The sequence below is a fragment of the Ambystoma mexicanum genome, chromosome 6q (genome assembly GCF_040938575.1).
Source record: "Ambystoma mexicanum isolate Mex_15411 chromosome 6q, UKY_AmexF1_1, whole genome shotgun sequence".
NCBI lineage: Eukaryota > Metazoa > Chordata > Amphibia > Caudata > Ambystomatidae > Ambystoma > Ambystoma mexicanum.
The window spans coordinates 749,391,422-749,417,953 of NC_090937.1; the positions used below are offsets into that span (position 1 = coordinate 749,391,422).

General features: G+C 47.7%; 1 protein-coding gene across 3 annotated transcripts in view; it reads left to right on the plus strand.

The window, feature by feature from the left end:
* Window positions 1–26,532, plus strand: part of FHIP1A (FHF complex subunit HOOK interacting protein 1A) — an 839,659-nt gene that overhangs the window by 172,020 nt on the left and 641,107 nt on the right. The gene's annotated exons all lie outside the window — the stretch shown is intronic.

Consider the following 26,532-nt stretch of genomic DNA (forward strand, 5'->3'; position numbering starts at 1 on the left):
GTGTAGTTGAAATAAGCATTGTGTGTGCAAAAGGGCCATTAACTGGCATCTTCTTTTCTCTCAACACCTCCTTAATGAACCAGTCCTTTTCTTGTTTTAACCAAAAATGTGTCTCGGTAAAACCCTGCAGGCACAGCAGGCCTGCATGAGCTATAAATGTTTCTTTACCAAGTGATACGATTTAGGCCACCTCTCAATTCCGGGCATATGGGCAATAATAACGTGCATATAGTAAGACGCACTTAACTGAATGCCCGGACGCCTCTTCGGGCCGTCCGGACCTGAAGTAATGAGGCAGAGTTCTGCGCCTGGCCACCTCCTTTCAGCGCCGCGACCCAGGCATTAGCAGATTAGCATAAAAGCATATACAAATTTGTGAGCCACTTAACTGGATGTCCGGGCGCCTCCTGAGGCGGCCCGGACCCGAAGAAATGACAGAGTTTCAGCTCTGCAATCTCCTCTTACCGCCACGACTCGAGTCTCTTCCTGCACGGCTCTCGCCAGGATCTTTTGAGCGCTTAGTCCAACGCCCCCTCCAGCATTTCTGCCACCTGCCAGCCTCAGCGCATCTTCAGCCCGCTACTTCGCTGCTGCCGCCCGTGCTCTCCAACATTAATTATCAGCACCGGTTGGCGGTTATAAGCATGCCTCTTAGATTGCCTGCAGCTGCTTAGTGGCGCGCATAGGGAACTACACAATGCCCCTTTGCCTACTGGGAAGTGGAGTTCCCACACTTTACTTCCGCATTATATGCCTTTTCCTGCCCAAACCCTGACTCCTGACAGTGACCCTCCAATCAGGTCCATTAATCGCTGTAATTGTACTATGCCCTTTTTCTCTGTTGACCAGCCAAGTGAGCTCTCTCCCGCCATTATCGCCTTAATCATGCATTTTAGATATGCAGTCCAATTTACCCAAGTGATCATACAGGTTATGTTGTTCCACCTTTTCTGTTGCAACCCTTTCCGTTAACTCAAAATTATTAACTGTTTCTCCCTCCAGTACCTTCATTTCACCCTCCATACAATCTATTTGTCGAACCAATAAATGCCTTAACCCATATGAAGTGGAGTTGCAAAGGCTCCTGATAGTGACCGTAATGGCCTCCAAGGCCATGCCAATGACCACTTCCTCCACCCCTAATTGCAGTCAGATAGTCCTTTTACCACTTTCCTTATCATATAAGTCTCATATCATATATAATTCTGTATGCTATGCCAGTCAGTGCCTCCACCCATATTGTTGGGGCTATTATTATTGTTAAGGTACTTATAGTGTGGACCTAGCTTCAGGAAGCAAGTCATAATCTTTAAGCTGATATTGGCAGCCTTTGCCGTGGTCCATATCAACACAAGATATAGAGATACTGAGAATGTTTGTTTTTCAAAATACATTTTTCAAATTTTAATTTTGAGAATTTCTGTTTTAGAGCGATTTCAAGTAGTCTGTATCCAACTGTTTACTCCCCAGAATCCATTGTTTTATTTTGCTTTTTAGAACTATTTTCACATAATATTGCCTCCACAATTGCTATCATACTAGCTGTACCCAGTGTATTGTAGGTTGATCCCCCTCGGGTCCTCGGCCCCCTCACCTCCGCTCTCCCTTCCCCCCACATTTGCCGGTGCACGTTTGCTAGAGCCACCACAGCCTTTGCTGACATCAGCGTGGCCTGAGGAAATAAAACATACCTAGAAGGTGGGTGGCGGTGAAGCTGTTTTTATGGATTGTGGTCTCAAGACCACAGAGCTGAAGGGCGATGCACCAAAGAGTGTCTCGCTTTTTACTGTTAGTTGCTGGTATTGTATTTTAATGCTATCAACTGTAATGCATTTTAAATAATTTCTAATCCAATTCAACTCAAACTTTTTTACTTTACCCTCCTCTGAACTCTTTTCAGAATTTATAAACTTGCCATGTTTATCGTAACAGGACTTTCCTCCACGACTGCCTGACAAGTATCTGCAGTCATTGCTTTCTTTGGGAACTACATTTCCCATCCAAAATGTACTTCTCTATCCCTCTTAAGCCTCAACCAGACGCATGAGTGAGGCCGGTCTGTGCCAGTCCGTGGCTGCTCCGCTTCTCGCTTCAGAAACGTCTGCCCACCAGTTTCTCTGGTAAGAACACATTTGCTCCTTCTCCTTCTCCCTGGGTTCCCTTTCCCACTTGTGATTTGGTTACCTTAGTCACCCCCTCTCTATCATTTGTAAGTCTGCTCCCCTGCCTTTTCATGACCTCTGCAGTGATGCACCTCCCTCGCTCACATCTGCGTGTGGGACTACTGAACACGTGTTCGCTGGTCAAACATGCTGATGATGTGATCTATACTCAATCTCTGGATATATTATGCATCTTTGAGACATGGCTCTCTAATGTTTCCAATCATGTAGCTGTTTCTGCAACTCTGCCTGCCTATCAAATATTTTGTACCAACTGGAACCGTGGGGAGGGGGGAACCGCTATTATTAAAGATTCTTTTGCTGCTCATAAATATAATACCATCCTTATTGATGATTGTGAACGAACTGTGATAAAAAAATTGCCATTGCCGCTAATACAACCATTTGCTTTCTTAACATCTATTGGCCTCCTAAATCTATGCCCCTTTTTGAGGAACAACTCCTTATGCTTCTTGGCGAAATCCTTAAAATGGCTTCCTATGTTGTTGTCCTTGGAGATATTAACCTTTGGGCCTCTCATACTAAAGATCACCAAGCTATTCGCTTATGCGTCTCATTTGGAGCCTACGGTCGTCAACAACACCTAACAACCCCTACCCTTAAAGATGGTCATATTCTTGACAGGGTCCTTTTTCACTGTTTGAATTTATATAACTTTGACATTACGACCTGTTCCTGGTCTGATCATAGTTTAATTACTTTTCTTCTGGACCTGCCCTGCAAACCTGCCAGGCTGAATACCAACCCGAGGGCTCAATCGGCTATTGGGAATTATCCTAAAATTACCCCTGAAGCCATCTTGGAACTTGCTTCTCCCCTTCTATCTAATCTTCCCCACTCTAACTGCCCTGATGTTCTTGTTGACCAGTGTAACAAGATTGACTCCACCTTAACCAATACTCCTTGCCCCTTCTGTAGTTAAAATGGTTAGATCTGAAACTTTAGCTAAAACCTGGTTCTCTGAGGAAATGTTCACTCTAAGAACAACTAAAAGACAAAAGTAACAGGCCTGGCAGAAAAATAGCAATGCCTTCACCCTTGCATCATATCAACTTGCAGCGTCCAACTATAAGCTTGCTATCATCCAGGCCAAACGAGATTTCTATGACGAGCGCATTAATTCTGCTCACTCCTCCCACAAAGAATTGTTTACTATTCTTAGGGATTTTGAAGAGAAAGATAATTCCTGCCCTGCCCTGGTTAAAAGCAATCTATGGTGCTCCGACATCGAACAGGGCTTTAGAAATAAATTGAACTCCCATCACAGCAAGATTGACTCCTTGCGATCTTCTCTCTCCTGTACGAATAGCTGTACCTCGTCTAATGGTTTCACTCTTTCTCCATTCTCTCCTTGCACTCTTTCCTTTAACTTTAAAGTTATCAGTGAAGATGAACTTTCAGAGATCATCTCCCACATAAAACCATCCTCATGTCCTGATGACATTTGTCCACATACCAAAATGAAAGAATCATTTGCCTGTATGATCCCTTTAGTTACACACTTGGTTAATACTTCTTTTGCTACCTCTATAGTTCCTGAATCCCTCAAGAAGGTATGGATCTCTCCTGTGATGAAAAAAGCCTCCATGGACCCTTCTTCTGTCTCCAATTACCGTCCTATAACCAACACTACTCTTCTTATGAAGATTCTTGATAGGGTTGCCTATTCTCAAATTCAACTACACATTGAAACCAATAACTAGCTTGGTCCTCTTCAGTCTGGCTTTCAAGCACTTCAAAGTACTGAGACTGCTTTGATGGACCTTAAAGCTCATTTATGTAAAATAACTGATTCCAGTCAGGTTGCCCTTCTTATGCTTCTCGATTTTTCGGCAGCCTTCAACCGTGTGGATCATTCCCTGCTGCTTGAGAGGTTGGGGAGTATTGCCAATTGCTCCAGCATTGCGGCGCTACAATGACTGTCCTCTTTTTTGGGCCCTAGATCCGCTTGGGTTACCTCCGATGGCTTTAAGTCTTCTCCTGAACTCCTTTCCGGTCTGGTCTCTCGCCTACCCTTTTTAATTTGTATATTTGTCCTTTTTTCAAACTTCTGGACAGTCTCAGTGTAGTTTACACCAATTATGCTGCTGACACTCAGATCATCATTAAACTCACCGGCAACTACGGAAAAGATCTTCTTTATATTAACCACATTGACGGTCTGATAGAAAATTGGATGATAAACAATTCCCTGGTTCTCAACGGTAGCAAAACTGAGCTTATGCTAGTCGCCTCTCCCCAGCGTCTGTTAAAACTTGATCCTAAATACTCTGCCTTTGATATTGCGGGTTCTTCCATCAACACTAGTCCTTGGGTTAAGACACTGGGTGTTTATCTTGACTCCTTGTGTGCCTATACAACCTATCTCATTCGGCAGATCAAACCCTTCCTTTCTGATGCCAACGCTGCTTCCCTTGCTGTTGCCCTTGTTAACTATGGGAAACTGCCTTCTGGCGGGCACTTCTAAATCTAATCTGAAAATGTTACAGGTTGCTCAGAATAATGTGGTGCATGCTGTTGGTGGCCTCTCCAGAATACATGGGACTGAGGCACAAACTGCCTTGCATTAGCTCCCTGTAAAACCCTCTATATTGTACAAGCTTTTACTTCTCACAAATAAATGTCTCCATGAGAAAGCACCCATTTATCTTAGTAATCGGATCAGACGTGTTCTCCCTGTCTGCTCACTTCGGTCTAGTCGCACTTTGAAACTCGTCTCGCCAAGATTTAAGCTTCAGCGCTATGGTGGCATGAGCTTTGATTCCACTGCTCCACGCCTGTGCAACCTCCTCCCTGCCCGTCTTTGTCTCTGTGATGAATTACCTTCTTTTAAAAAAAGCTCTCAAAACGTATCTTTGTTTCTGATGGATAGTTCTACCTCTTCTTCTGGATTCCCTGGTCTTGACCTACTCTCTCACTCCTCTGACGTGCTGCGCACTGAGGCCTTTGGGCGAGTTGCGCCATAAAAGATATATAACAATAACTTAAGCCATTGCACTGTGTGTCACGTTTCTGCCCTGCAGGCTGGAGACTTCAATCTGACATGAAGTCGGGATGGGAAAGGTAGAGTGAGTGAGCAGGGTGGGAGGACTGGGGTGCACAGTTGTGGAGCGGAAGGAGTGTATGGGGCACTCTACTACCCCTTCCAACCTCCGGTCTGAAATTGACCAGTGGGATTGGGGGGGTAGAAAGATCGACCTTGAGAGGAGAGGCCTTTACTGGGGGGCCCTCTGCAACGTCGCTCCTTTGACTGCACATTAATAAGTATGTTGCACTCACTGAGAAACCATATACATTAAAGTCGGATAAAATGTTATCAGTCCAAGTTGGTTAGTCTGGTACACCCCTAGTGTCTTTGGAAATATCCGTGTCAGCAAAAGAAAGGGGACACAACGCTTGCTTTGGATAAAATAGAAGAGCATTGCGGGAACATAAGAATAACCACAGATCTGTTTGACAATGAAGCCTGTGACAATTCAAACGACATTGTGCTCATTTAAGCCCTAACATTAAGTGTTTGTAAGCATGTGGAAAAAACTGTGAAATGTGGACCCTGTTCTCTTCTCAATAGGAAACCAGCATAGTGACTGTATTGGAAGAGTGATGCTTGTGTTCCCTTTAGCACATGAATGCGGTAAAGTACATAATTGTGGGACTTTTGGAGCGCTCCTAGTGTTTCCGATGGGACGGCACCGTAGATGCCATTGCATAGATAATATGAGAGTAGGCACTGGGAGGACAAGGACAGTGTGGGAGCGGCAGCATGGAATGATCCCACAAAGGTGACTTTGGTGGCCTTACCCTGTTTCTGTTGGATTTTATTGACAAAGGTATGGAAACAGGCTCACAATTAAACATGCTATGCAACTCACGGACAGAGCTTGACTGTGACTGTGACATGTCCATAGACATTGAGCATTTGAGCAATTAATACTTGCAGTATAGCAATTGCTCAGATATGGATCCATTAAAATAAATCCAGTTTAGTCCCACCCGTTAAGTCGCACACGTCATTTAACATGAGTGGAATACTCAATTACATTCAACTGTTTCGTTGAACCCCTGGATTTGTGTTTGTGCACTTACAGGTCATTTCCAGTGTCCGGCGGGCTAGAATATGTGGAAGGGTTATCTTATAAACAGTATAGAGTATCATTGCCATTGTAGGCCCTATTGGACATATTGTGGGAGCAATGAAAGCCTCTGAGACATAGCACATCAATCTGTGCTGCAGGGTCCAAATTCTGCACTCTCCGCTAGCCAATCGTTAGTCATAATTGATTATTGGCAAGCAACAAATTGTGTGCTGTGTGCATGTATAGAATTGAAGTAGTGAGTGAATTTGTATGGCTGGCTAATAGCGTGCATCTTGAAATATTTGTGCTGGTTAGTCAGGAATGACTTGAAATACGAATGGGCAGAGGCTCTTATATTGAGAGACGTCTTAAAATTATGGAAGAAAGTATTTCACAATGAAACCAGGCAGATTTCTCTCATAAAATTCGACTCCGTTTGAAGAGGAAAAGCATTTGTTTTGGATTCGTTTTTCTGCAGTCAACAACAGACCAGCCATCTTTTCGAAGTGCATACGTAGATCAATAAAGTGTGTCCAAGTACAAAAATCTGCATTCCGAAAAGATGGGTCTGGAACATATCAGGGGCACAGCCATTCTTTACAACGCCAGTACTCTGTCATTGGGGTGGTTCGAAACCTACAAAATAGTTTTTAACTCGACATGAATGTAGCAAGTTGCTCAAGCACAAGTTCATAGTCCAAAACGGGTGCCATCACGAGTGAGTAAAAACAGTATGCATAAATGTAGTAATATACTTCAATATGTATGATTGATTGTTTCTGCCAATAGTAAAGAGCAGGAAACGATTGTTTCCGCACAGTGTATAGGTGGGTCAAACTATTAATGTCGGGAGAAATGCTCAAAAGTAGCGATGACTGAAAATGGCAAAAGAGCAACTGTGATTTTTACAGGTTGCAAGTCATCGACAGTACATACTGTCTTACACTAGGGAGGGAGAGAGAGAGAGACTTGTGTAATGATCGCTTTTGAAAATCTGATAAGTAGACTAGATCTATTAGATCTTGGAGCAACACTATAACATCAAAATACATTATTCTTGAGGCTATAGTACCCAATTGTATGGTAACTATAATATATATAGGGTACATGATAGGATTTCCACAAACTATCATTACAATGGCACGGATTAGTACATTTTTGCAAACAATGTTTTGCTGTATTATCTACAACTGAAAAAATGCCATAGCAAGAATACATGTAGTGCATATATATAGTGCTGGATCGATGTAAAGGCCATATGGAGCACTGGTACCCAGACATGTTAATCCACTGGGATTGCCTCCTCTATGGTGTTCAAATCTTCTGTATCTTTAAGAATCAAGCAATCGGAGGAAGACTCTTGTCTTTTTTAAGGCTATATTGCAACAGAACAGTCTGTGCATTTTCTTGTTGCTTGTACGTGTTTCAATACACACAATTTTCAGCATACGCATGGTGAATCCTAGGTAAATGAATGCAGACTCGTAGGTTAGTATAAACACACAAGGAGTTCAAAGAGCAATGATTATATTGTGTTTCTGGTAATTTACCATTTTGATGCTACAACACGTTTGAAAAGGTCTGCAGACAGAACAGTTGTTACGTTTATGCAATCGTTTTCACTTACTCATGACCTTTATAGACCCATTCCTGAAGGTAATCTGGTAGAATTTGCCAAAATGAGAATCTAATCTATGGCACAGTCCTTGGAGATAATTCCACATATCTATTTGAGCTGATTATTACTGCAAATGATTAAGTGGAGACTCCCAATGTTAGGGTCACTATTGCCATGTGGCGTGTCGTCAAAAGGATGTGGTGCAAGTGCGATGGTGGGCTTCATGTCAACTTTTTATAAAACACTTGAGATGACAGAATGGTTAGGATCCCTATCCTAAAATCTTTTCTCGGCACTGCTGGCTTGCTCTTCATTTTTGAAGTTACACAAACAATTGTTTCATTGAAAAACTCTTTAAGGGAAGCTATACAGCAGGGATTGTGTGTGGGTAGGTTGATGATGCAGAATTACGTTGCAGAGGTGTCCCGCCTGTAAGCCAAAGGGCCAGTTTATTTGTAATATGATGTAGAAGTCCAAAAGATCAATCACATCGTGGCTAAATGTCCGGTGAAGTTCCATATTGGCCGGATTGTTGGTCAAACCCTTATGGTTCTTGTTGAGTTAAACCAGATTGCCATCCCAAATAATGCAATGGTAGTCAACGCACAGCCCAGAATGATGTAAATACACAGGTTAGTGTGACTGGGACTAAAACCTCTCCTAAGAAGCCATTAAATGGCTAAAAGAGCGCCAACCTCATATCCCCACCCTATGGTGCCACGTTGCAACAATTTCCCCCCTGCTGCGACACAATACATTATTCTTATCCCACATCTCTGACTTTTTGAACATCTATTTTTAGAAATGAAACCTCTCCATAAACCACACCAGGACACCTGAGCCCGGGAATGTGCCATGTAGCATTTCCATCTGCATTTCATGTTGTATTTTAATTCGTCACTAGGGTTTTCCTTAATGGACCCTCCCAGTCCCTCGCACACCCAGCGAAAAGCTAGTTTCAGAAGAACACAAATCTGCTGCATATTTATTTTATGGCTTGCATACCAATCGCTTCCCATTACATTGAAAATAATGCCATTGCTAATCAAATATTTTAGCTTTCTAATAATCAAGATAAATATCATTAGCACAATAAGCTGGTTACTTTGAATAACTTTTTATGCCTTCAGACGTGTGAAGAGAGGAAACCATCACAGTAACCAGAAATCAGTTTTCCTTCCAAGCGCCCTCCTCTAGTTCGAGTAACCTGTCCTGGAGAGTCTGGATAAAGACATAAAAGAAATTAGCACCATATTTGGGGTAGATATTTAGTACATGCCTCATGCATTTGATCTACTCTGGGTGGGAGGGGGTTGAGGGGCGGTCATGTTTAGAACTGTATAATGCATGCAAAATGGAAAAAACTAGATTGCCAACATGTAGAAACTCTAGTTCCTTTTATGGTAAGGGAGTCTAGTCTGTATTATGCCATCCCATTAGTAATCAATGAAGGGTTTGGTTAACACTTCGAATGGATTGTGTCCGCCAACGTATTCCACATCTTTGACATGTAATGTCCACAGCTGTGCTGCTTCAGAAATATTTCGGCAGGGGGCGTCCTGCGTCGCGTCGATGTCCCTCGAAGGCCTCCATCGAGGGTGATATCATCGGATGTTATAAATAGGACGCACAGCAAACCGTAGCCTCAGTTTTTTGTTTTTTCCGCAAACGTGTTTGCTTCGACACCTCGGCGCGCCTGGTGTTATCTTCTTTGAAAGAATGTCTTTGTCTTCAACCCCACTGACTCTGCGGTCTGGGTTTAAAAAAAATGCCAGGACTGTAAATCCAAAATGTCCATCGCGGACCTGCACCATATCTGTTTGTGGTGTCTGGGTGAAAACCATAATACCGATGACTGCTCGGAGTGCCAGTCGTCCTAGCGGGAAGGGGAAGTTTCAGGTAGGTCAGGTTTCCAAACCCCGTAAAACCAAAAAGTCTACGGGTCTGTCTACCGACGACTCGAGGGGTGACGCCTCGTCGGAGCGAGTACAGGGGATCTCGGTCCCGGAGTGGTTCCCGCCATTCGTCCTCCTCGTTGAGGCACTCCGGAAGCAGCATCACCGGTCACCTTCTCTGTACTCATCAGTTGATGGCTGCGTGAGGAAAGTGGCTTGTCCCACTAAATCCTCCACTCTAGAGGAATGGGAGGCATTCAGGGAGCAAATGCTCGCGATTTTTCAATCCCAGGGCACAGTTCAGTCCGCGCCTTCGGTGGAAGCCGCCAGGGAATGGTCTTGGTCTGATGCTTGTGCGCCCTTGAGCCTCGGGCACTCGGCATGATAAACATCAGGAATAGTCGAGGTCCCATTTGGACAAGACTCTGGTGGATCGCCAGAGACGTGCCAGATCTAGGTTGCGGTCTTCGTCCCCAACAAAACCGACGAAATCTAGAAAGGTGTCGAGGAGGGCACCGACAGCGTTGGTGCCGTGTCCCTCAAGTGTGGCTGTAGGGGCTTTGCCTTCAGTCCGGCCCACGGAGCCTTGTGCCCTCGTCACCTTTGGGGCCAAATGGCCAGAATTTGCTGTTGGAGGCCCCGGTGGCTGTGGATCCTCTGAGAAAAGCTCTATCTAAGACTGTGAGGCCTGTTCCTGACTCCAGGGCAGCTCCTGTCCCTAGGAAGGAGTTCTTTCATTCACTGCAGGACATTTATGAGGATGAGGAGAGGTCTGATGTGGATTTGGAGCCTTTTGATACTCCTGGTGAAAAACTTCAGGCTCCTGACATGGTCTTTCCTGAGGACAGTCAGTTGGAGGATCTGCGTCAGTCTATACATGATGCCAGTGGTCTTGACACATCTCCTGAGGTGGAGTTTGGGAGACCAGAGCCTGGGGCTCATGCTGAATCCTCTTATAGGAGGTTAATGTTGAGAGTTACGAATTACCTAGGGTGGTCCAGGCCTCCAGTTGACTTCACCCAGGATGACCTGACAGACATTTTAGATCAGGGTCTGTCCACTGACCCAGTGTTGCCATTTCACATGGTGTTACAAAAAAGGGTGGCTGCTACTTGGCAGACCCCGGAGACTCTTCCGGCGGTCAACAAGTCGTTGACTAAGAAATACTGCCCATCCAGCAGCGACCTGTCTACTCTTGAGAGTTTGGTGGTTCAGGTGGCCACGACCACCTCGAGGCAGGCTGCGTACCCTACCATCCCTCCTGATAGGGACGACAAGCGCTTCGATGGATGGGCTTTTAAGGTCTGGGAGTATGTCACTGAAATCGGCCAACTCCACCTGTGCCGTGGCAAAGTTTTCACACACACAATTGTCTCTCTAGCAGCTGAGCATATTCCCGAAGCGGAAGAAAGGGATGGTTTTCCTGCTATTGTGCAGGATGGCAAGGATGCCACGTGTAAATCCCTTCAGTCTGGGTTGGACACGGCTGATAGGGTTAGCCGGTCCATGACATGCTAGCACCGTGATACACAGGTTTGCGCGGTTGCGGAAGTCAGGTTTTGCTCTGGATGTGCAGGCCCGTCTTCTCAACATGCCCTTTGATGGCTCTCATTTGTTTGGCCGGAAGGCTGACGAAAGCCTTGAGAGGTTGCAGACCTCCAAAGCTTCTGCTAAATCATTAGGCGCAGCTGTGCGTCAACCTCCGCCTTTTCGTCCTAGGGCACAGCAATGGAGGGGGGTGGGGTTCCTTTTCGTTACTACTCCTCTTTTGGTAGAACGAGAGGAGCAGCCAGTCAAAGGGGACACCGTAAAACTACCTGTGGGGACAGGGTAGGGGTGCCAAAGCTGCTCAGGCAGCTGCTTCTTTGCCTTCAGGTGCTGCCGCAGCCACTCCAAAACAGCTATGAGGCCTGGTCCCATTGTTCGCCGGTTGGGGCCAGACTGTCTCAGCATCTCGAAGAGTGGTGAGCCATTACTCAGCTGCTTGGGTTCTGGAAACAATAGACCACAGTTACTGCCTACCCTTCCTACGTTGGCCTCAAGAGCATCCATCGGGGAAACTCTCTTTGAAGATTGCAGAGCTGCTCCTTGTGCAGGAAATCTTGACCCTGTTGGAGAAAGGTGCTATAGAACTAGAGCCTGTGGCAGAGAGGAACAAGGGATGATATTCCCCATATTTTTTTATTCCAAAGAAAGACAGAGGATTGACCCATCTTGGACTTGCGGTGCTTGAACGAGTTCTTCGGAAGGACAAGTTCAAGATGGTTGGTGTCTCTGGACCTACAAGATGCTTACTTTCATGTGCCGATAGATCCAAAGCACTGAAAGTACCTGAGGTTTGCAGCTGGCAACTTGCACACGTCAGTTTCAGGTCCTGCTATTCGGATTGACCTCCGCCCCGAGGGTCTTCACCAAGCTCATGGTGTTGGTGGCGGCGTATCTCAGGAGAGGAGGGATTCACATATACCCCTATCTGGACGACTGGCTGATCCGAGCGCATTCTCCCGAACAAGCTTTGGATCATCTCCGTCTCACCTGCCACTCCCTTCACGAGCTGGGCTTCTCCCTCAATTTCAAGACGTTGCATTTGACACCTTCTCACCACCTCCAGTACATCGGGGCTGTGTCAGACACCTCCTTGGGGAAGTGCTCACCACCCAATGTGAGGGCTCATCACATTGTACAGATGGTCAGCAAATTTCAACATGGCCAGAGTCTTACGGCTTACGAATTGTTAAGGTTGCTCAGCATCATGGCATCCTGCATTTTCCTGGTGCCAGAGGCCAGACTGAGGATGAGATCCCTTCAATGGGCTCTCAAGACGCAGTGGTCACAGTCCTCAGGCAAAATGTGGAGTCCTCTTCAGATTCCACTCAAGGTCTGACAAGGCCTTCTGTGGTGGGCCAGCGAAGGGAATCTGATGAGAGGGGAGCATTTTTAGTAGCCGTGGCCAGAAGTGATGGTGGTGACAGATGCTTCCCTCACAGGATGAGGGAGCTCATGGCAATGAGCTGGCCACCAGCGGTTGTTGGTCTGCGTCGGAGTCCAGACTCCACATAAATCTTTTGGAGTTGAGGGCCATCGGGCTAGCCCTGAAGGCTTTTCTGGCGTCTGTGCGTGGGAAGAGCGTCCTCATCATAACGGACAACACAGTGGCCATGAATTAACTCAACAAAAAAGGGGGGGGTTAGGGTCACTCCCACTGTGCAGAGAGGCGCTGCCGCTCTAGTTCTGTGCAATACAGCAAGGAATCTCACGCTCGGCAGTTCATCTGGCCGGAGAGGAGAATGCGGCGGCGGACGCTCTGAGCAGGCAGAGCACGGTCTCCCACAAGTGGGAATTGGCTCAGGAAGTTCTTCAGGAGATCTTTGCCCTTTGGGGAACCCCTTGGATCTGTTTGCGACCGGTGCCAACCGAAGTGCGAGAGATTTTGCTCCAGGGAATTTCCTCAGAGAGAAGCTTTAGGGGACATTTTACCACAGCGTTGATTTAATGTGACCGAGTTAACTTTGCATCCATAATGCACCCAATATTATTTACTGTGTTGGAGGTGGTGGGAGGTCGGCCCGGGGAGGTCGGGCATGGGGTGGGTTGCAGGAAGAGGGCAGTCTTTCTACATAGTGTAATCTCGGTTTTGCCTAGATTGAATAGGAGGTGGTTGGCAGTCATCCACAGTTAGATCTCTGAGCGGCAGGTTGTGAGATTGTGGTAGAAGCAGGGCTATTTGGGATTTTGAAGATGATTTGGGTGTTGTCTGTGTAATTATAGCATGATAAACCGTTGGATCAAATGAGTGCTGGAAGCAGATTCGGGTAGAGGTTGAAGAAGAGAAGGGAGAGGGAGACACTGTGGGCGACTGGGAGGGGAGCCAAGAAGAACCGAGGCATGTGTACTATTTGAGATCTGTTGGAGAGGAAGGAGGATATCCAATTCAGAGCTGTATGTCTGACGCCGATGTTATGTAGTCTCTTGGCGAGGATGGAGTGGTCAATGGTGTAGAACACTGCAAAGAGGTAGAGTAGGATTTGGGCAGTGCAACCTTCTGAGTGTCGTTTAAGATCATCCCAGATGGAGACTAGGCAGTATTCAGTTCCTCGTAGAGGTATGAAGCCAGATTGAGCAGAGCCAAGGGTATTACTTGATCCTGAGAAGGGGCATAGTTGTGAGTATGCTGCCCAATCATCTAATTTAGCTATATAGCAGTTGTTTGAGATGAGTCTATAGTTGGTCGAGACAAGAGGATTGAGAGGTCTTTTTGAGGAGGGGCTTGATGTTGGAGGGCTTAAATCCTGCTGGGAAGATACCGGAAGTGAGAGAGGAGTTCATGATTGGTCTTACGAGGTCCCCGGCACAGGTGGCTGTCAAGATTTATTTTAGCAGAGGGGGAGGTGAGGGGGCAGGAGTCCCTAGGGGATCCTGATTCCCAGCAGAGTGATGGTAGTTTGATGAATTCTGAGGGGACGGGGGGGGGGGCTGAGAAGTTGGAGAAAAGTGGGCAGATGGAGGGTGTTTCTGATGTGGGTGGGGTGAGGGGGAGATGCGGGCTAACATTGAGATTTTAGAGGATGCATTTGCGTCTTTAGGACCATGTTGGGGAAGTTGTCTCAGAGAGTCAGAGGGATTGGTTGTGGTTGGGAATGTTGGTGGTGCAGGCAGGGGATTGACTTCAAGATGAGCTTGAAGAGGACCCTCGATGGGTGCAGGGCTTTGGAGATTCTGTTCCAATAGTACAGCGTTTTGGCTTTGCGTATGTCTGCACGATATAGTTTGAGTTGGAAGGCGTAGGGCAGTTTGCTGGATAACTGTTGGTCTGCACGCCATCTAAGCTCCAGGATGGGGTTCAAGGTTTTCAGTTTTTTGAGGGCTGGGTTAAATTATCTGTGTGAATTTCCTTTTGTGTTAGAGAAAGATCTGAAGCAGGAGAAGGAGCGGATTGCTTCTGAAAGCCAGTGATCAAAGTTATGGATGGTGCTCTGATCTGTGTAAAAGAGCTAGAGGTCAGGGAGATGAGTAGGGTCTCTGCGATGTCGGGAATCACTTTGATTTCCTCCCAGTGGTGGGATTGAGTTGGTGGCACTGGAGCTGCCGGAGAGGCGGGTGGGTCCACAGAGCAAAGTGTAAAGAGGATGGCAGAGTGATCTGACCAGACAACCGGGCACAGTGGTAGTGTGGTGAGGTCTAGTGAACCGATGATTGTGATTAGGGTGTGACCAGCCAAGAGGATTGGGCCTCAGATTAGCTGTGTTAGAAGCAAGGTTTCCAGGTTGTCCAGTAGTTATTGCCTCATTGCGTTGTGGCATGTCGAACCACATGTTGAAATCCCCCAATACTGTGAGGTGGCAGTCTATGATGGCTACTATGGAGTCACTTGGGGATTCTGCAAAACTTCCATTGTATTCGGGGGTCGATATATGAGCAAGAAGCTGGGAGTATAAGAGGGGGAGAGCAGGAATTTTACCAAGAGGGATTCAAAGTTTGTGCAGGCCTGTTCGGCAGTGTATGAGGTGGATAGGGAGCCTTTGCAAAGGATGGCAACGTCACCTGCCCTGCTGGCCCTGTTTTGCACAATATGTTAGTAATCCGGTGCCAAGGCTTCATGCACCATCAGCTTGAAGATTTGGGAGAACCAGGTTTCAGTGATGAAGAGGATGTCTGGGCATTCTGATGAGATTAGGTCATAAATATTGTGACAATATTTTGCGACAAACCTGACCTTGATGAGAATTCAATTCAGCCAACTGTTTCGTCATTTGTATGAAGTAAGGGGGAGGTTTACATTCTTGGTGGCTGCTGGGAGAGGCGAAGGGATGACCACAGAGGGATGGGGTTGGCTCGATGTGGAGAGGGTGTTGGCTGATGGTAATGGAGGCTGTGAAGGCAAGTAAGGGCTGAAAGGAGAGGTCAGGAGGCTGACTTGTAGTGTGGCAGATAGGGAAGGAGACAATCACTGCAGGATTGTGTGGGTGTGTGGGGGGGTTAGAAGGTCTCTGAGATGGGTTTCCATTTCCAGTTCGGAGATGGGAATCCGATGATGTGTCTTTGAGGTTCGTGGAGTGGTTGGCATGAGGGTGTTGGAGGCTATTTAGCAGGTTAAGAGGTGATTTGATTGGATTTGGATGTGTGGGGAGGAGGCGGGGGAGTAGGTGTGAGTTAGAACTCGGCGGTAGTTAGGGGGGTTTTGCACGCTAGGCATGGCGGTTAAGGAGAGGTGTCTATTCTTTAGATATTTTGAGGGAGCTGCAGGCATGTGGGCAAGAGTTTGCATGTTGGCCCAGCAGGGGGTGGGGGCAAGGATTGCACCTAAGGTGCTTTCAGATGCAAGTGTGATCTGTGTGGATGGACAGGTTCTGATGGGCAGGTGAAGCTAGTAGATTGAAAGTGGAGAGGTCCACAGTGGAGTAGGCCTGGTGGGAGGGAGAGGGCTGGAACGATAACTTAGTTGTTGAAAGGGGTGCTGAGGGGTGGGTTAACTTGGCAGGAAGTGGGGTGTTGGTCTTTGCTTCTCATGAGTGCCAGGTTCTGTGGGTGTTGGAGATGTGTAAGGAGGGTTTCTGACCGGGTGAATGGGGCCTTTCTGGAGTGCCAATTGAAACTTCCAATTCTGGGGCTGTTAGCCATAGTCTGAAGTTGTGAGTGAGGAGATCCTGTCTTAATGGGAGGGTGACAGTTATTTATACAGGTTTCTTAGGGGGTGGGAAATGAGTCCAAAGCAGCTTAACCTGGTTCTGGACATATGGTGAAGGATCCCAGACCTTGCTGTGACTCCAAGAGGCGAGATGCGAGTGTGGCAAAATATCAGAGGTGAGATCAAACGTGTCATACTTAGGCCGGTAAATTCCAGGAGGCAAAATGTACATGTGGTAAAATAGGACAGTGGCGAGTTTCAAATTATCTAAATTGGGAAAACTCTGGGAGGAAAAATGTAAGTGTGGCAAAGTATAACTGTGGTGAGATACACAGTAGGCATCCCTTATCTGAAAGTCGCTGTTGATGCAGAGTGAGGCGTGTGGCAGGGATGGGGAGCCAGGCAAGCAAGGAGCAAGCCCTTGTCCACTGCCCTTCGCCGGCTGCATGGGCAAGACTGCCTTGGTGTAGTTGGTCATATAGGTTTTCCAGGCCATGTGGTTACCCACAAGCCAATCCGGCTTCATGATGGGCAGACAGGGGAGGATAGCGGGGGTAGGACAAGGCAGGGGAGAGGATGAAGGCCTAGAAGTGCAGGAGTGCACTGGTCCAAGTTGAAGAGAGATAGAGACAAAAGGCTGGCAAGCTTAAGCAGGGCAAAGCTGGTTTTACCGGCGCCTATTCAGGTGGATGCATCCTCTCCGGCTGTTCACTAGGAAGTCGGAAGATGGCTCTGTATTCCAAGGTGCCCGAACAGCACAGGATGTCAGGGCAATAAGACTGTCTTTTATTCCTCTCCACCTAAGCATTAGGGTTTTGCAATGAAAAATGCTACGACATAAGAGTATACAAGTTACGTTCCATATCAACCCGCATGTCTCAGCCACATTCATGATGCCAAAAGCTTTGCCCAAAATATATGCCAACAACACTGCCATCACTTTCATGGCCCACCACATGGTATACATTAGTCCTGCAAAATTGATTATTCAAGGCTACTCAGTAAAAATAATTAGCATAGATTGACTTTTTTTTTTTTTGTATTCCCTTTATTGATTTTACACCATGTTAAACGTTCCCCACTACCCTTCCTCCCCTTCCCCCTCTTGGGACTTCAGTGTCTCATTCCTCTTGCGTGGTTCTCTCGTCGGGGTTTGTGCCATGTAGGTCCAGATATTTTAGTTGTTGGGGACACCATTGAGCCCTAAAGTCATCTTTCAAAAATGCTAAAATCTTGCCACAATCGCTGGCAAATGTTTGCAGGTTGCTGTTCATTGCATGTGTGTCACATTCCAGCACCACCAGTTCCCAAACTTTGCAGAACCACTCTTTTTTACTGAGGGGACGCCTGTTCCTTTCCATCTTTGAGCGATAAAGGTCATTTCTGCCAAGGTCGGTACCACCCATGCCTCCTGTCGGCCCTTACTTTCTCCTTCCTCCCCGCCTCTCTCATCCCCACCAATAATCGTTCCAGGGGTCTTCCAGTCCCTGCCCCAAATGCTTGGACTTGAGCCTGTAACACCTCCATCAAAAACAGTTCAATTTTGGGGTTTTGCCACCATTTGAGATGCCGTGCCCTCTTCCGCACAACCCCTCCAACATTCCTTGGACACGTCTGGCTATATGCTATGAAGAAGGGCAGGAGTATAATGCCACCCATACATGATCTTGTACCATGTTTCTTGGAGTTGCGACGCTTTCGCCACTTTGGGTATCATTATCCAGTCTTTCCACACTCCTCCCTGCTTATTTCCTGCCCCGTCATCTTCTTCCAATGCGCCATGTACGGCCATGTGGCGCGGGGGGTGGCGTCATCCACTATCCTGTGTAAGTTTGATATGAGGCCTTTTGATTCATCCTGTGTTAGCAAGGGCTTTCCAAATGGGGTAACCTGTCGGGTAGCTGCTGCCTTGATATTTATATTCAGTAGCTAGTTGGAAGTAAGTGTCCCTCCCCCTTCTCCACCCCAAGCTCATGTTTGCACTCTGTAAAGGAACACATTTTCTGGCCCTGGAACATAACCCGAATCATCCTGCATCCCCCGGGGTAAAGTCCCCATTGATAAAGATAGGAGTGAAAGGGGATGGAAAGGTCGTGATTCCTTGTTTCCTCACCAATTTATCCCAAGTATCCGCCAACAGTTTGGTGATGGCGCTCAGATAAAGATGTTTTGGCCTGAGTTGTCGTGACAGCCACAACATCTCCCTCAAGTCGTGTTGTGCTACGGCTCTATCCATCAAGACCCACTGCTTCCCTACATTTCCGAAGAACCAGTCTCTTATCACCCGCATTTGTGTGCCTCGTAGTATCGTTGGAAGTTGGGGAGAGCCAATCTCCCTTCCATCTTTGGAGCCGTCAAGAGATGACGGCTAATTCTTGGCCTCTTCCCCTCCCATGTGAACTCTCGTGTTATTTTCCCCAATTCCCTGAAGAAGCTGGAAAGTACTGCCAGCGGAATCGCCTGGAAAAAGTAGAGCAATCTGGGAAGTGTGACCATTTTGACTGGCACCATCCTTCCCACCCAAGAGACTCTAAGATTCCTCCACCTTTGGGAGTCTTTCCTAATAGCCGTTAATATGGGGGAGTAGTTGGCTACATACCAACCCTGCAATGTCGGTGTCATTTTAACCCCCAGGTAGTTAATTCCTCCTAGGCTCCATATAAAGGATGATGCCTTTAACTCTGCTGTTTCTTCCCTCCCCACCATTAGGTTTATCAGTTTGGATTTATTGAGCTTAACCCGCAGGACCGATACTGCCCCAAATCTTTCCAGCAGCTCCCTTCATGCTTGTATAGATTCTCTAGGTCTGGTCAATGACAGGAGCATATAGTCGGCAAATGCTGCAACCTTGTGCTGCTACCCCCAAAGGGTATCTCTTTGATCTCCCCTGACTCCCATATTGCTTGTAACAGAGGCTCTAAATAGATTGTGTACAGCAATGGGGAGAGTGGGCACCCCTGTTTAATCCTCCTTCTCAGGCAAATAGGGTGTGACATGGATCAATTCACCATCAATCAATCGTGTTACCAGCGAGTTGTAGTTGGGTTGGACCATTTTTAGGAAGTTTCCCCCCAAACCCATTTTCCCCATCACCCTAAATAAAAAGGACCACTCCATTCAGTCACATTCCTTTTCCGCATCTAGTGATAAAAGGACTGAGGCCGTCTTCTGGGCTTTCTCGACTAGGTGTGCCACCCTCTTTATGTTGTCGGCTGTCTGTCTTTCCATAACAAAACCCAATTCATCCTGATGAATCAGTGACAGAATATAGCCCTCTAGCCTGGGTGCCAATCTTTTAGTGTATATTTTTGCTTCTAAGCTTATAAGCACTATGGGCCTGCATGAGGTGCATTCAGTGGGGTCTTTATTGGCTTTGGGTATGTGGGTGATCTTAGCCTCTTCCATGGAAGATGCAATGCGTCCTGTTGTGTTAAAGGTGTTCTAAAGCTGCATCATTTGGGGAACTAGCAGTGAAGCATATGTCTTATAAAAGACGGCCGTGTAGCTGTCTGCTCCCGGGGCCTTATTTGTGGGCAATTTTGCAGTAGCTCTCCTCATCTCCTCTTCCGTTATCACCTGGCCCAATAACTCTGTGGACTGGGGCCGGTTCTGGGCAGCTGTATTTTTTTCCAGGAAGTCTACTCAGTGGGTTTTGGGATGAATATAGGGACTCGTAGGACCTGGCCAGACAGTGCTACAATTCCTCCGTGTTGGATTGGCGGTTCCCCCTTTTGTCATTCATGGCTATAATTGTATTCTCACCCCCTGCTCACCTCAGTAATCGCGATAACCGCGCATCCGCCTTATTGGCTTTTGCATAATACTTTTGCCTAACAAATAACCGTGCTCCCTCTGCTTTCTTTGTTCTGAGGACCGCTAGTTGCCCTACTGCTCGAATGTATGCCCCGAGAGTGTTTCTTGTAGGGGTATCCACACCCTTTTCCTGGCCCTCCTCCACCTCTTTCTTCAGTTGGATCTCGAACGTCTTCATCTGTTTCTCCCTTTGTGCCCTTGACGCTAGGAATTCTCCCCTCATGGTTGCTTTGAATGCATCCCACTGAATTTCCTCTCCTGTATCGGACCATTTATTGAGCTCAAAGAAGGCCTTGATCTCCCCCATCCTCCCCCCTGACCCACACAAGTCCTCCTGTATCACTGGATCTCTGAGCAGCTCTCGTGGGATTTTCTATCTCCATAGCGCCGATGTATGTCCCTGCAGGTTCATGTTCATTGATTTATTTATTTATTCAGATTTATTTAAAGCGCACGTCAGCCCGGGGGCATCGTGGCGCTGTTACATGAATACATACATAGTCTGGTTACAATGGAAGGAAGATGGTTACAAAGCAATTTTCATTACAGGAAGCATTTCGTATCGAACACTTTTCGTATCAGATGTGTGCGAGCTGAGGTGGGTGAAGGGAAGGTGGAGTTAGTTGAATAGCGTGGTTTTGAGGGATTTGCGAAAGAGATACAGAGATGGTTCTGCTCTAAGCGCGTTGGGGAGGGCATTCCATAGCTTAGGTGCTATGTGAGGGAAGCCAATGCCGCCGGCTTTGGCTCTTTTTACAGTGGGTACTTGGATTTGGTTGGCGTGGTGACTTCTTCTGGGGCGGATGGAGGAGTTCTTGGTTATAGTCTCAGATAGGTAGGGGGGTGCTGTGTGGTTAATGCATTTGTGTGTGAGGGTGAGTATTTTAAAGTTGGTCCTTTCCTTGACTGGGAGCCAATGGACGCGTCTTCTGGCCTGTGAGATATGGTCAGTTTTGGGCATGTGTAGTGCAGCACGGAGGGCATTGTTTTGCACTATTTGGAGCTTGTTTAGGTTTTTTGATGAGGTGCCTGCCAGGAGGGCGTTACAGTAGTCCAGTCTGGCTCCTATAGTAGCTCTGGCTATGGAGAGGCAGTTGGGCGTGGTGAGGTAGGGTTTTATGGTGTAGATGAGTTTGGTAGTCAGAGCAGAAGCTGAGGCAATGGCGCTGGTTTGTCTCGTCATTGAGAGTGTCGCGTCAATGTAGACTCCTAAGGTCTTGACGGCAGAGGAGACAGGTATGCTAATACTGTCGATGATCAAGTGCGAGTAATTGGGGCTGAGTTTGGTTAGAGTTTCGTTAGGGGCTAGGATGATGATTTCGGTTTTGTCTCCGTTTAGGCAGAGGCCATTGATAGCCATCCATGTTTGGATAGTTGAGTAGATTTTGAGGAGGGCTTCTGAGTCAAGGTCGTAGTCTCCAGAGAGGGGGAGGAGGACCTGCATGTCATCAGCGTAGTTGGTGTACGCTATGTTGAGGGAGTCCAGTAGGTCAAAGAGGGGTTTGGTGAATAGGTTGTAGAGGGTCGGTGCGGTGCAGGACCCTTGTGGGACTCCACAATTGATAGTGGTGGGGGGGGCGCTATCCTGGTCAGAGTACACTTTCATGGCCCTGCCTTTAAGGAAGGATGTGATCCATGTGGTAGCCTTGTGAGAGAAGTGTGCAGCATTGGAGAGGTGCGTTGTGAGAATGCTGTGGTGGACCAAATCGAATGCTGCAGAAAGGTCGAGTAGGAGGAGGAGGGCAGGTTTGCCTGTGTCCATTATTTTAGTAATCTGATTTTTTAAATCTAGAAGAGCAGTTTCAGTCCCATGGCCTTTGCGGAAACCTGACTGTCTTTTGCCTAGGATGGTGTTTGTTTTCAGGTAGTGTTGGATTTGATTGTGTGCAGCTTTGTCCAAGATTTTAAGGAGAAAGGGGACGGTGGTGATGGGGCGGTAGTTGTTAGGGGAGGAAGGATCAAGGGAGGGTTTTTTTAGGAGCGGGCGGACCCAGGCTTCTTTTAGGCATTGTGGTACACTTCCAGATGTGAAAGAGGCATTGATAAAAGCCGTCATGATGGGGGTGAGGTATTCTGCGCTCTCTTTGATTACGGAGGGTGGGCAGATATCCCCTTTGCAAGTGGAGGGTTTGATTTTTTTAAGGAGGTCATTGACTTCCGTCTCCGAGACTTCTCTGAAGGCAAAAAGGGGTGTTTGTGATGGGGAGTTGTTGGTGTGAGGTATGGGCGGGCAGGTGGGGGTGTTGAGAGCTTTGCGTTGGGAGGCTATTTTGTCTTGGAGTGATTTAACTTTGTTGAGGAGAGCAGCCTGGATGCCTGTACACCATGCTTCATCCTTGATGATTTTGTCTGGGCTAGAGGCTGGTGTGGTGAGTTCTTTGAATATGGAGAAAATTTCTCTTGATTTGGAACTGGCATTAGTGATTCTCTGGTTGTAGGATTCGGATTTAGCAAGGAATATGGCTTTTTTGTAGGTCAGAGAGATCTCTTTAAAGTCTTTAAGCGAGGATTGATTAGGCGCTGCTTGCCACCTGGTTAGGGCTTTGCGTTTCTTGGTGCGTAGGACGGATAGTTCTTCAGTGAACCAGGAGTTGCAGTACATAGATTTTTTCCCTTTTTTTTCTTCTAGCGGGGCAATGAGATCGATGGCTTGAGTGAGTGTGCTGGAATAGATGTTGGCTAGAGATGTAGGGTCAGTGGGGAATGGATGCTTGAGTTGTGAGGTATCAAGGAGAGGGGCGAGGTTGGCAGCAGTGAGTTTTTTGGAGCTTCTTACTTTAGCGGGTGGGGCATGGGTTAAGGTTTTATGAGTAGGCGTGGTAGGAATGGTAAATTGGATGAGGTGATGGTCCGTCCATGGAAGGGCTGAGATGGAGGTAATTGCCGATGAGCAGTTGTGATCAGCTATCAGATAGTATCTTGTGATCGGCTAGTCCCAGAGGGCCTACCTCCACTTCCTCCACGCTACCCATTAGGTTCACCGATGCCCATATATAGTTGATTCTTGATTATGTACCATGAACCCCAACAAGAATGTATAACCATTCTATTCCACCTTCCGTCCCCTCCACACGTCCCTTAGTCCCATACTCTCCAACCCATCTTGCAATAGGGCAGACGCTAATGCTCCACCTCCTGGCCCTCCCTGCGCTGACCTGTCCTGGTGCCTATCTCATGCCTTGTTAAGGTCTCCCATCAGAATTATGTGGCCGTTCGCACATTCCTACAGTTCACCTAGGAAATCCCTCATGAATCCCTAGCCTATATTGGGGCGTAGGCCGATACCTTATATTCCCCTCTTAGTATTATATATCTACCGCCTTAACCCTTTTGATCTCTGAGACCCTGAAGTTCATGCTGGTCTTAATGGCCACTGCAACTCCTCCTGTCCTCGTTGGGCCCGAAGCAAAATATATCTGGGCAAAGCCCCTTAATCTGAGTCGCGCTTGGTCCTTTTTTAGGAGGCGTTTCCTGCAATGCCAAAACATTGGGCCCTGCCACCCTAGTAAATCTCTCCATTTTGCAGTTGTATGGGTCTTATCCCTCTCCCATGGTCCGAGCCTACTTCTCCTCCCTTCTATAATGACCCTTGCCCCTCATCTCCTTCGAGGTGTGCCCTTTTGCTTTATGCCTATTCTGCCCACTTGGTCCCACTCCTGCCTTCTCCCCCCCCCCTTTCTGACTTCACTCCTGCTACCCCCTCCACTCCTCCACTCCCCTCCCCCTCATCCCAGACCCCACTTTGGGATGTATCCCTCTCATCCTTCCCCACTACTCCAACCCACCTCCACCCCACCCGGGCTTGTCCACCCTTACTGAATCTAACATGTTTGTGCTCCCTGTGCCCCTATGCCCTTAGTCAGACCTATAAGCCCACATCCCTCATTACCGCTGGTGCTCATGAGCTCTCTGTCGACCTCCTCTATCCCTCATTCCCCCCTCCTCCATTAGCCTCCTATCCCCCTTTTGGAAGTGGGCCTCGTAGTATCACTCTCCTTCTGCGCCTTTCCTCCGCCAACGCCCACTCCCATGGTCTAGGCCTCGCTCTGTTCTCTGGTAGAGAGGGCCCCTCTCCCAGCTGGTCATGACCCAAATCCAGATGCAATATGTCTCCTCCCTCATGAGGGGAGTCTACTCTCTTTTGTACCTCTTCCCACAAGAACACCAGTTGAAAGGGAAAGGTCCACTTGTACCCGATTCCTTGTTAATTCAATTCCTTGACTATTGGGCCCATTTGACGACACTTGGTTAGTGTGCTGTTCGCTTGGTCTTGGTATAGGGAGATCTGTTGGTCCTTGTGTAACACCGGCTCCTGTAGCCTTGCTGCCTGCAAGACCGCTTTGTTTTGCCCATACCTTGCAAATGCCGCCAGGACATCAAGGGGCCTCGCATTGGGACCCTTATTTTGCCGGCCCACCCTATGGATCCGGTCCAGCTCTATTGTCTCTGGCTCTGTTTCTCCCAGTAAGCCTGCAAAGATCCTGTCACCTCCCTTAGTTCTCTATCTTGTACCGACTCTGGCAGTAGTTTAACTCTTACGTTAATTTTCTGGGACCCATTTTCCATATCTTCCATTTGCAGCTCCAGGTTCTGAGTCTCTACGTTTAAGCGTTCTATAGCCTCGCTGTTTGCCGTGGTCTCTTTGTCCACCTCCTGCCTCATTTCCACGAGCGCTGAATTGAGGTTGGTGCGCATTAGTTGGAATTGTTCTTGGAACATTTTGGCCAAGGTCGCCTGAATGGCCAGCATTTCTCCGTGAAAGTCTTGCCTGGATATAGGTGCTGATAACTCTACTTCTGCGGGGTCCTTGCGCTCCTTCGAGCGGTCCGGGTTGTTCTCACCCAGATCTCTAGTTTCCAGGGTTGGCCACATTATGGGGAGGGTGGCCAGTGTGTCTCCCGTGGTGGGGGCCAGTTTTGTGGCTCTACCCTTTACTTTGGATGTCATTTATGCCCTAGGGCCTTGCCCTGTTCTTCCTTTGATTGTATAGATTGGGCTGTCAGCCTTGTTCCTTTCCATGGTGTATTTCCTTTTTTGAAGTGGGGGGTGGCCTTCAATGCCTCACCGCTCTTGCTCTCTTTTCAATGCTTATTTGGCGCTGCTCCAGGTAGTGGTGGGGGGGGCTCTCCCCTTTCTAATCCTTGTGTACCGGCCTTCGCCCTATCACTGGGCTGCCTACTGTTGTGAGCATGGGTGTTCCCGCCTTGGGCATGAGTGCTGTGGGCTCCTCTCGATCCCCAGCATTTAGTGGGGCCTCCGCCGACGATCCCCAGCCCAGAATCAGTCCTGGGTCCCCCTGCTCTCTTTGCCTCCTCCCTGCAGCATACTCCAGTGTTTGGGGGTCTGGCGGGGGGCTGCGGAATACTTTTCGTGCCCCCTTTCAGGGGCATTGCGCTGCATGGTGGTGCCCCGGGTCCGGTCAGAGAATGATCCTCCTGACTCACTGCGTTTTTCTTGGGTGCAGCTTTCCTGCAACTTGTCAGCACTCCTCCAGGCAAGCTCCTCTGTGGTTGTCTGTGCTTGTCGGGTTGGGCACGCGCCCTCCTCCACGGCTCTTCTCCTGGGACCTGCAACACGTTCCTCCAGAGCATGACTTGCGACCGGTGCGCACCTCACTCCTTCACCTCTGGTCTTCCTCCTGCAGCCGGATCGCGCCTCCACTTCCTCATTGCGCTGCTCCTCGCAGCCCTGCATCGTCACCTCTCTCTGCCTGGCACCTCGAGTTTCAAACTCCCCTTGCCTTCTCGATCCGCTCCAAGGGTTCTGCTCAGTTTCCTTCCCGTTCTGCCCTCATTGCCTGCGCTCTGGAGGTGGTGGAACCGCCTTGTTTACCACGGTCTCGGGAGCTACCGTTGACACGTCTATCTAGTGTCAGTGGCCATCTTGAATCTGTGCTATCACTTGCAGTGATGTCAAAATTCAAAAATGGGGAGACTTCAAGATTTTTTTCACACATCCGTGCCAATGATCAACCTGTCAACTTTAAAAGGAAAGCAAAGTTCACGTTTGGTATGAAAGTCTGACGTCTGCATGCACATTTTTCTATCAAATCGCTACCGTATGGCATGTACATTAATAAAAAAAAGACTAGCCTATGCTTTGTTAGCTTTGTCCGGAATATAGAACCTGCCAATAGTAGGGTTAAACACAATCTTAGCTTTTGGTGCGGTCATTGAATTAAGATGTTGCCCAAATGGTAACCTGTACAATATACAATAACCGCAGCAACACATACCAGAGCACCACAGCTCTGCACAAGCAATGAAGACTTTCACTTGCCCACAGACCTCAGTCTTACATTTGCACGCCCAACCTTTCACAT